The sequence below is a fragment of the Lycium barbarum genome, chromosome 9, assembly GCF_019175385.1.
Source record: "Lycium barbarum isolate Lr01 chromosome 9, ASM1917538v2, whole genome shotgun sequence".
In the NCBI taxonomy this organism is placed as follows: Eukaryota; Viridiplantae; Streptophyta; class Magnoliopsida; order Solanales; family Solanaceae; genus Lycium; species Lycium barbarum.
Window position 1 is genome coordinate 21,110,201 of NC_083345.1, and position 11,866 is coordinate 21,122,066.

The 11,866-nt window shown below is 36.8% G+C and overlaps 1 long non-coding RNA gene across 1 annotated transcript; it reads left to right on the plus strand.

Moving 5' to 3' along the window:
* The first annotated feature begins 4,160 nt into the window (after positions 1-4,160).
* Positions 4,161-10,258, plus strand: LOC132611105 (uncharacterized). The gene is made up of 3 exons (XR_009571459.1): positions 4,161-7,279; positions 8,234-8,289; positions 9,128-10,258. It is a non-coding gene; the product is annotated as an uncharacterized LOC132611105 (long non-coding RNA).
* Positions 10,259-11,866: the final 1,608 nt, after the last annotated feature.

Genomic DNA, 11,866 nt, shown 5'->3' on the forward strand with positions numbered 1-11,866 from the left:
ATAGCCATACGGGATAAGATAAGAGGTATGTTACGAATGTAGTAATGATGATGATGAGTCTAAGTCTAAAGATACTAAGGCCTATAATATCATGGTTCTACAAGGTTAGTGATCCATATTACGATCCATTGATATTGTTCATTGACTACACTCACCTTATATGCTAATTCCTTCAAGGTGAGGCATAATGCTTATGAATGCTCCATAATGGACTCGGGGGTTCTCGACCTTATGTCACCCCGACATTGTTATAGATTGTCCATGAACCTTAATGCATGTCCTATGACCAATGTTCCGCAAAGTTACGAGTCTATGTTCATAGAGGATTTCATATGAGATGAAGGAAAGAGATATGATATATAAACGATAGTGGTAATGTTGGGCTTAAACCTAGAGATTATGAAGTCTATCCTACGATATTCATATGAAGTCCATGCTACGAATATGAAGTGATTTTCATATATTGTCTTTAAATTTAAATGTATGCATTAATGAAAGGTTACAATACGCTTATAAGATGTATGTGATGACAGTGATGATGATGATGAGATATACTAATCCTTGTTATGATGTATGTGATACTGTCGAGCCACTACGTGGCCGAATACGGATACTGTCGAGCCACTACGTGGCCGAATACGGATACTGTCGAGCCACTACGTGGCCAAATACGGATACTGTCGAGCCACCACGTGGCCCAATACAAATATTGTCGAACCCTTACGTGGCCGAATACAGATAATGCTTTATATGTATAAGCAGATACAGTACTATGGTGATGAATTATATGACATGATAATGTATACGCTATGATGATTCATGTACGACGATTATGTATATGTGATATATGTATGAAATGCATTCATCCTTAAAGGTCGCGCAGGTTTTGCTTTCACCTCATGACTCATGATTCTCTACCATGTTTATTTCATTCATGCCTTACATACTCAGTACAATATTCATACTGACGTCTGTTTTCTTTGGACGCTGTGTTCATGCCCACGGGTAGACAGGGAGACGGCGTAGACCTATAGGAGCTATCAACAGATTTTCAGGAGCACACCATTATTCCGGAGGTACTAATCAGGTTTATACTTTTGTGTATATATATGTATATGTACTTTGGGCACGACAGGGTCTTGTCCCGTCCATTTGTCTAGTACTCTAGTAGAGGCTCGTAGATACGCAGTGTGGGTTATATGGTCTCACGAAGTTGCTATTATGGATATATATATATATATATTTGATAGTCGAAGGGCCAATGTATACAAAAGTGTGTATGTTTCAAATGAAAGAAATTTTTCCTATGATTTGAATATAATTTGATTAAAGAGCATAAATGAGTATGACGAGTAATAGAACGAGGGGTGTTCGGTGGTTAGCCCCGGGTACCCGTCGCGGCCCCTAATCGGGTCGTGACAGATTTGACCCAATGAACATGAACCAATAGCAAAAACGCAAGTAAAATAAATTTTAAAGCAAAAGATAATGATGATTTTGACTAAAATATGAAAATAGAGGGTAAATAAATGATTTATACCATATTCGGGTAAGAGAGAATCATGGAATCGAGTGAATCTTTTGATATTTCACCACAAAGATCTATAAACACTGTGCATGTCAGCATACGTCTGTAAACATGCCATTTTTTGCATGAGAGAGACGAGGGAGAGCATGGTAGCTACTAGGATTTCATGAGAAACAAGAGAGAGAGAGAGAGAGAGAGAGAGAGAGAGAGAGAGAGAGAGAGAGAGAGAGAGAGAAGGGGGTGGGGGAGGGGGTTATTTTTTAAAAATGAAAATGAAATGAAGGGGCTTGCGGGGGGGGGGGGGGGGGGGGGGGGGGGGGGGGGGGGTATACCTATGTTAATTAAAATGAATTAGGCCAGGTCTCAGCCAGGCTTGGGCTGGACTCAGTCCAAATTCCGAATTTAATTAAATGGGGCCTTAAGTTCATGTATACACCAAGTGTATACATATATATCTCATATATATTGTTGACACCCAATTTTGACCCTCCTTTCTTCCGATTTATTTCCTCGAGCATCTAAATTGGTAATAAATCAAATACCTTAGCTTTTACCATTTTTACTAGTTACTATATATATACATATATATTATTGATGCAATTTTAAGGTATTCATCTAATTAGAAGCCTAAAGAATATAAAGGAAGGAGGAGATCCATCTTTTTGTCCACAAATCTGAAGCCCAAATTAGCTTTAGCATTTTCATTTCAGTAGGCCCATTCCAAGTGAATGATTTTCCTCCCCAACTCAGCCGAATACGGAGAGATTTAAGTCCAAATTAGATTGGCTCACCCAAACCTAACCCAAAACTTAACATTTTCTCTACAACTGCTCCTACCAACGTCTATCCCTCTGTCTCAATAACCATTCTCAGCAAAATTCCAAAGAGCTTCAACCTAAAATCAAAAAAGGTCTCACCATTTCAGGCAAGACCTAAACATCTCCCTCTCCAAACTTCCAAAATACTCTTTGTTTCTTACTTAGCCTTCAAAAGTACAAGCTTTAAGTTATTCTTTATTGCTCTGGTTTTGTTTTCTCCTCAAATCTCCATCCCTTTCAAGCTTCAGTAGGGATATCTTTTGATTTATTGTGTCGCTTTGTTCGTGAACAAGGTCGGAGTACGTCGGATCTAAGACCCCGCACCCTAGTTCACTGCACCACAAAAAACAAATGGAGTTTTAATCCGGGACTCTCGCAAACTTGGAGTCTTAACCCAAGACTCTCCCATTACCGAAGCATGGAGTCAATTCCGCAGATTTTTCTTTAAATGCATCAGATCTATCAAGTGGAACGAGCGAAATTTGTTCAGGGCCTCCCATGGCTATCTTTCCCTTACCAGTCATTCCATCTTCATTTTTTTAAATATAATTGCTGGTTTGCTTATGTTTGGTGTATCCCTGTTTTGGTATTTTAGGATAAACTTAGTTAGTGTATGTTTTATTTGATCATTTGGACTATCCCAATCATTTATTATTAATAAGGTAATATTTTCCATCACTTAAAGAGTAGTAATGTTTACCTGCGTAATAACTTAAAATTATGAATTTGACAATAGTTTTTGAGGCCGTGCTACATCTTTTGAAATAAATTAGTGCACTATTTAAGCTTGTGTATTTTCTCAACTCTTATTTTACTCTCTTGCTAAAAACGTAGCTTTGGAACAGGTGGACTAAAATTTCCACTTTTCAGTTTTGAGTCATTTTTCAAAGCGTAACTTTTTTTTAAGAAAACTCTAATCAAGTTGTCTAAATTTGTCAACTTGATGAGTCTATAGAGTTTAAAATCAGCTGGGTATTTCTTAAAGGACATTTAAGAACTCATTTTACAAAAATTGTTCGTGTCTGTGAAGTCCTTTACTTGAAGATAGTTTGCTTGGCTATTAAATTATTTTTCAAATCATTTAGCCTAATGCTGCATCAAATGTAAGTCTCTTTTATTTTCAACTGTTCACTAAAATATAAAGTTTAATTAGAATGTCATTTAGTTCAAATGATCTTATTCTTTAATTGTTTAACTAATAACATTTTCGCCTCTATTAATTAACCTAAGTTTGGCCGGTTAACCGTAGTTAACGAATCTTAAAAGATACATAACCCCTTCCCTTTAGGATAACTAAGAACTCTTACCTAGAATCACATTAGTTGAGTAGATCATTAATCAAAGTTAATTTTTAGCATTTACTTAGTTAAAATAGGTGTCCTAATTCACCTTTCAAAAATAATTGGGTGGCGACTCCTTAAGTTCAAATATAGGAATGGGTATATTTTGACACCCAATTTTCACCTCATAAACCGCGTATTTTAATTTTCAAATTTTTCGAGTCCAAGACGGAGTAAGGATTCCCTTAAAAAATTATAAAATTAAAAATCATGAGAAAATTGTAAAAATTGACGTTTAATTATTATTTTTCATAAAAATTAATTACAAGAAATTACGGGTTATTTACTTTTACAAACGTGATTTGAAAAGAAGATACGTATCCCGCCCCGTCTAACTCGGAAAAATTGTTAATTAAAAATGACGTATGAATTACGGCTCATTTTGACCACATTTTTTTCATAATTTTAAATATTGCTCGGAAGTATATCAATATTGGACTCGTTTTGAAGCTCGTATTTTAAAATGACGTGTTATAATTTTTATTTCATCAAAATATTATTTTACGAGAGGCAAATTCTTAATAATTCTATCTACCCCACTCACTATTCCATCTATCCCATATTTATTTCTCCCCTCATTTTTCTTGACTTAGGCCCCACATGTTTCCCTTTTTCTTGACTTTCTCTCCTTATTTTTTTTTTCACCCGTCCAACTCTCTCTCTTTTCAAACTACTTCCTTTTATTTTTTTCAACTCTCTCTCTTCTTTTTAAACTCACTTTTTTTTTTCTTGTCAATTCTCTCTCCTGATTTTCAACTCTTCTTTCCTATTTAATCTAACCTTACATCAAACACCAAACTTTTTGTTTGTATCAAAAGCAGTCGTACAGCCCATTTCTTTTTCCAATTGTACACGAGATTCCAAACCCTCTTTCTCAGCCTTTTACGGAAGTTGTCTCTCCATTTTGATGTAAATATTTTGAATCCTCCCTCTTTCCTATTTAATTCTCTCACCCCTCAGTCAAAACATCAAAAAAATCCTGCCTCTTCACGTGAAGAGTACTATTCTTTCAAAAAACTTTTGACTTGAGAGAATACGTTGTCTCTTTCTTAGCCTCTCTCCATTTTTCTCCACACGTGTCATCACCTCCATCTGCTATGGCAGAGCTTTGTCCTTTCAACTTTGGATAATTGTTCCTCAATTCAAACGGCTCTTTTGACCGTTTGAATTTTGAATTCCCTTTTGGAACGCCCTAGTTTGCATCTATAAATACCCAGTTATTGCAGTCATTGAGGGGGTTGTTTTTGAGCGGGTGTACATCCTCTTTTTGGAGAAGCTTGAACTGTGGAAAACTCTCTCATTTTTAAGCTATTTTTTTACTGTTTTCCAAAGAAAACTTTAACATTTTGTTATCTCTCAATCTCTGTCCATTTCTATTTTGTCAAAAGAGAATAGATTTGAGACCTCAAAGCTCTAGTTCACTGTACCCACAAGAGGTTAGATCTAGACCTTACTCAATTTACTTTCAGTTATTTGTATGTTTTATGTGTAAAAAATAATAACCATGTCTTACTTTTGCTTCAAGCAGACTAATAGCCTGTTTGGCCAAGCTTATTTTCCCCCCAAAAGTACTTATTTTCTCAATAAGTGCTTATTTTAAAAAAAGTGAGGTGTTTGGCCAAGCTTTTGGGAGAAAATAAGTACTTTTGGGGAGTAGCAAAAGCAGTTTTTCAGAAGCTAAAAAAATAGTTTTTTGCCCAAAAGTACTTTTTTGAATACACATAGAAGCACTTTTTAAAAGTTTGGTCAAATACTAATTGCTGCTCAAAAGTACTTTTTAAATTAATTGGCCAAACACAAACTGCTTTTATCCAAAAATACTTTTCTGAAAAGTACTTTTGAAAAAAAATATTTTTTAAAATAAGTTGTTTTTAGAAGCTTGGCCAAACAGGCTATAAATCTGTTAGTAGGAACAACATTAAGTATTAGTATGTAAGAAATCATCTGGTTATTATTCATGCAAATAGAGATTATGTTTAGGAATAATGATCCTTTAAAAATATTCATAAGTGTTGCTCATGTTTTGCTTGCTTTATGTGATTTCAGGATTTTGTTCCCATAATTAGGTATCATGATTTAATCCTCGGAATATGCATAATTTGTTTTCTTCGACAGTTGATTATGTAAAATATGTTGATAAAGTAGAAACCATTCGTTATTTTTTTTATTTTATTTTTTTTACTCTGAAAACTTAAGTAGTGTTTAGTTAAAAAACTGAACTTGAGTATCATGCTATGAACTGAATAGTTATTATTACTTAGAAACATGTCTATGCTTTAATTCAGCTAAATATTTAATCATGTATTTCTTTGCTCTTCTAAATAGTATCCTTTCTAATTCCAATTTTTCGCTACCTCTTCGTTGCATGTACACGGGTGGAGTACCTCAAGTTTCGATATGAGACTCGACATCCTTGGAGTCTGCTGCATATTCTCATTACAACCCTTTTACTGTTCCGCACAAGATCTCTTTATTTTTTCTTGCACCGTATAAATAGTGGAAGAAATAGCAGAGTCTTTATTTTGGCTGTCGGGTGAAGCTTTAGCTATTTTCATTAATATTTAACCACTGTTTATCCTTTTTTTTTTGCTTTATGAGTTTTATACCGCTTTCAGTTTTATCTCACTTAGGACAAAACAAGAGCTTATATCAATGTCCATGTTTTAATTAGATTTTAAGTAATTTTAGGCAGGACCTTAGCATTAAAAAAAATTAATAATGATTTTTTTCTTTGATGGGGTGATTCTTTTCCACCAACTTTGAGTCAAAAAATATTTTTTTTAAACACGTCTTATCTTTCTTCTGGTTAAAATATTCAAAGTCTAACCTTCTTCCTGGAAATGGCGTTTTCTTTAACTTTTGCTTATGTTTACTTCAAGTAGCCACATTTGAGAATCAAGTCTAATTTAAAAGCCGAATTTTTCAAATGACACCTATTTTCAACATCAAAATTTTTAGTGACTTTCTTAGCCTTTTTAATTAACATTAAGTCCGGCCGGTTAACCATTGTTAATGGATCTTAAAGGATGCTTAATACCTTCCCTTTAGATTAATTGAACTCTTACCTAGAATCTTTTGGTTTCGTAGATTTTAAAATAGAGTTAACTTTAGACAATTACTTTAATAAACTTTAGGTGTCCTACTTCACCATAATAATTAGGTGGCGACTCCTTAACTTTAATTAACCCCGGAATTACCGGAATGTTGTAAACCATTTTTACTCCGGTTAAAATGGGGTACAACAGCTTGGCGACTCCGCTGGGGAACTATACTTAGGTTCTAACCATAATGGACTTAGTTTAAATAGTCTTTGTGTGCTTGTTTTAATTATTTTATTTGTTGTTAACTGTTTTTACATGCTATTAATGGTTTGTTTGATATAAACTATTTAAGTGTTACTGTTTTGATATAAACTATCATCCCGTATGTTACACCTCGGAAAATTTTCCGTTGGTACGCAGGAGAATGAACTAGTGATGAATATGAGTGCATGATGTCCATGAGCAAGAAACGACGTTTGATGACCTTAGGCGAGATTTCGAAAGTATCCGATGTGAGACGAGGGAGTTGGCTAAGTTAAGATGAGATACAAGGTGAGCAATGCATGTGCATGGACGGGGGTGATTAAAATGAGAAGTCTAAGAAATATGGGAAGTTGCAGAATTGCAACTGCCCAGTGGTCGTAAATTGCAAAATACGGACCGTAAATTGCTATACGGTCCGTAAACTGGCAGTCGTAAACTGCCATGCAAAAGCTTCAGCTTTCTGCCCAGCCGAGAAATGGTAAAATACGACCAGGTTCACGGACCCTAAAGTGATTTACGGCCTGTAAACCATGGTCGTAAATCACCATGCATGCAGCCTTAAGTTTCTGGTTCTGCTTAAGCTTAAAGACGACCACGAGGGACGGTCCGTAAACTGAAATACGGACCGTAAACCTCCATGGACGACCACTGTTCACCCAGCACAGATTTTTCAATTCATTAAATATGAGGACCAAGACTTGTTTTATTTCATTTACACATTACACCACTTCTCTCTAGAATCATCTCTCTACATTTATTTCATAAGTTTTCAAGGATTATAAGTCACCAACAACATAAACAAGTGAATCAAGGGTAAGCAAGCCATTAAATACCATTCAAGTCAAGAAATGCAAATGGAGAAAAACTAGGGTTTGGCTCAAAGTGGGGTATTATCAACCAAAGCTTGTTCCTACAACTTCTAAGGTAAGATTCATGATTTTTACAAGATGTTTAAGGTATTGGAGAATTAAAATACATGGATTGTAAAAAATGTGGTCAACTAGGTCATGAATGGTGAATAGTGACATTTTGAGGAATAGTTTGAATTGAATTATGAATGTTGTTGTGTTACGATATGAATGTATTATAAATGGTACTAAGATCATGAACTCGACACTTTAGACGAATGGGCGAAGTTGGAGGTCATGACCATAAATATGGGATAATTAGAAGCAAATTGAGAAATCTAGATAATGTGGATGATGTGAATGACTAATGGCCATTGTTATGATATTAATGAAGGTATAGACGCTAGCATTGGAAGGAAACGTGCAAGTGTAGAATAGTCCGACGAAAAGGTATGTAAGGCTAACCCTTCTTTCATAAGGCATGGTTCTTGGCCAAATTTCTAATTTCTCTATATGAGTATGTTGTATTCAAGTGATTGACATTCCGAGCTCATAAGCTCACGATCCTTAACATGTACTACGATGGTACTACGCCCCTCATATGACGAGTAAGCCTAAGATATGGACGTAGCAATAATGATGATGATAGTGATGGCGATAATAATAATAATGATGCCAAGGGTGCCTACGGGCTATTATACTTATATGTGCCTATGAAGGGCTATAATGATACCCCGAGATTATAACGCCGGGTAGGATATACGTATATGATTATGTATAAAGTATGTATACGATTACGTAACGCGCGCACACCTCTGCAGATGGTACAGATAACCCTGAAGCCTTGGTAGGGCCAGGTATGAGTAACCTTGAGCCTTGGTTGGCCAAGTATGTATGAAACACCGATCCTATGAGGTCGGGTATGCTATGTAAATGCTATGTATGTGAAATGACTATGTATACAATATGAATATGAATGTGATAAGACTATGTATAAGAATACGAATACGAATAAGGACATGTATACGAATATGAGCACAAGTATGGTACGAGTACTATTATGGAATACGGATGATGACGTAGGTGTACAAATATGTATGAAAAATGAAAAGTCCTACGAAAGGCAGGTAAGTGCTATGACGATGATATTATTGTCTCCCCCTCCTACGCTATTTCTTCTGTTATGTATTATGCTTATATATATATCGATGTTGATCATGCTTTACATACTCAGTACATTCTTCGTACTGACGTCCTTTTGTTTGTGGACGCTGCGTCATGCCCGCAGGTGCACAGGGAGACAGACTTGATCCATAGCTGCCTATTCGGAGATTACATAGAGAGCTTCATTTCCTTCGGAGCCATATCTTTTGGGAACTCATTCTTTTGTGTATATAATTATGGGCATAGCGGGGTCCTGTCCCGCTAATGTGATATGTTATACTCTTAGAGGCTCGTAGACATGTGTGTGTGTGGGTAGATGTGTTTGGCCTTGTCGGCCTATGTTTTGTATATCATTTTGTCGGCCACGTGGGCCCATGTACATTGACGTGGCATAGATGCCTATGATGATATAAATGGGTTGTTGTCCAAATGGGACTAGTTGACAAATGAATGGAAATGCATGTATAATTATGTGTCTCACCTAGATGTAAGTATAAGAGTAAGCTAAGAGGGTGCTCGGGTAGGTTAGCATCGGGTGCTCGTCGCGGCCCCGAGTCGGGTCGTGACACCGTATCACTCTTCTCCACATCTGGAAATTCACACTATCACACGTACACGCGAGGTGTGTTTTGCGCACCCGCAAATTTCTTTCAAAATCCCAAATTTTAGGAGAGTTGGCATATGCGCGGGGTCTCCAGATTTTCCGTGTGACCGCATAGCCTTCTCACTCAAGTTGTCCGCTCGGGAACCTTGCGTCTAGTGAACCTGCTCTTAGTCAACCTAGAGTAGAGCTAAACCAACACCCTTTATTAGGATCATACATTTCATGACCTAGGAGGTTTAATACCCTTGGTGTATTAAGCCCATTAGATGACTTTACCCAAACGTCCAATGGGTCCGCGACCCCAAGTGATACTAATCATACTTTATGTGCATGTTTGAAGGATAATTGCGCCTAAATATTGACCATTTGCTCTAACTAATTAAAATTTAGGAGGGAGAAAATGACTAACCTTTCTATGACAGGTATGAATTTTACATTGGAGTACGTCTATGATCAACAAGTGGCGAGAACCAAGGACATCACAAAATGGAGCCAGAAATTTAGACATGACAAAATTGTATTTACTTTACTTAGATGAGGAAGTGTTTTATGTTGTATTCATTTGGTATGTAATAAATATTACACCATAATTGTACTTTATTTCTTGGAAAATAGAATTTGTTTAATTAGCCGAGAGCAATAGGATGACGTATTATGGCACATTTTACCCTCATATTATGACACATTTTACCCTTCAAACAAACGTTAGGCCTACCTCTGGCACAAAAAGGTCACATGCATATTAGGACGCGTTATTGTTGTTTGATATACTTGTTTACATTTTGCTTGACAACTTATTTGCCTTTATTCGATGAATTATTTGCTACATGACTTATTTAACTCTACGTGATCATGACTTTACTTAGATATTTTAATATGAGACTAATATCATTTGCATTTTATGTTTCTTCCTGTTTATCTTTTATTCCCAAAAGAGTTGATTCGTGTTGACATTCGAGCTGGCCGACCATCCTTACTTCACAAGGTCAAGGACGTCAGCATTACCTCGACGTAGTTGGGTTGTTCCAGGAAGGAAAACTACTATGTCTGATCCAGCCGCATCTATTTCAACTAGTTTGAAAAACATCGTGATCTCTAGTGATCCTCCCGAGACTTCCGAACATAGAACTACTATTCAACATGATGAACATATCGCCCGCCTGACTCAAGAAATTGAGGATCTACGTGGAGAACTGAATCGGGTTAGGGACTTGACCAATTTGTCCATCACTTGAACCTAGAAATGTTGCACCAAACCCACCTCGTTTTCCATCACTTGAATCTCCAGTTCCTGAACATTTCCCTCCACAAAATAATGCACCTACCAGCAACAACTTACTTCCAATCACCCCCGCAAATCCACCAAATCCATCATCTATCTATACTCCTCCACAAAGTCAACCACCCACCTACACTACCTATGCTACTCCTAATCCACCACCCGTCAACCCACCAAGTCAATCGCTAGTTCACACTCCTTATGTTCCTTTATCCACTAACACTAATCCATTGCCTACAACTACTCCTCTAAACCCACCAAACCAACTACCTATAAATGCCACTTATAACACACCACCTCCAATCCAAAACACTCCCACCGTCCAACCTTATCCAACCCAGCATATACAAGGGGCACGTTTTGTCACTCTTAACGCGCAATATGTTCCTCCGGTATATGCAGCGGAAAAACAAGCCTTTACTAACCCAGTAACGGTCAGGTTCCAACCCAAGATGGATCAATATTAGGAAATGGAAAAGGATGCAAAAGCAAGGGTAGATGATATATTGTTAAAAGAGATCCACAGTCTCAAAGAAGCAATGAGAAACCTTCAAGTTGCTAGGGGAAGCAAGAGTGTAGAATATGAAGATCTGTGTGTTCAGCCTGACGTTGATTTTCCCGTAGGATACAAGCCGCCGAAATTTGATACATTTAATGGAATAGGCGATCCTCATACACATTTAAGGGCTTATTGTGACAAACTGGTTGGAGTAGGTAGAGATCAGAATATTAGGATGAAGCTATTCATAAGAAGCTTATCTGGTGAGGCTCTTACTTGGTATACGCAACAAGATGTCCGTAAATGGCGTAGTTGGAGTGATATGGCACAAGACTTCATGGACTGATTCAGTTTCAACACCGATATCACACCAGATAGATTCTATATGACTAAGGTAACTAAGAAGTCAACTGAGTCGTTCCGTGAGTATGCGCTATGTTGGAGGTCAGAAGCAGCCAGGGTTCAACCCCCGATGAGTGAT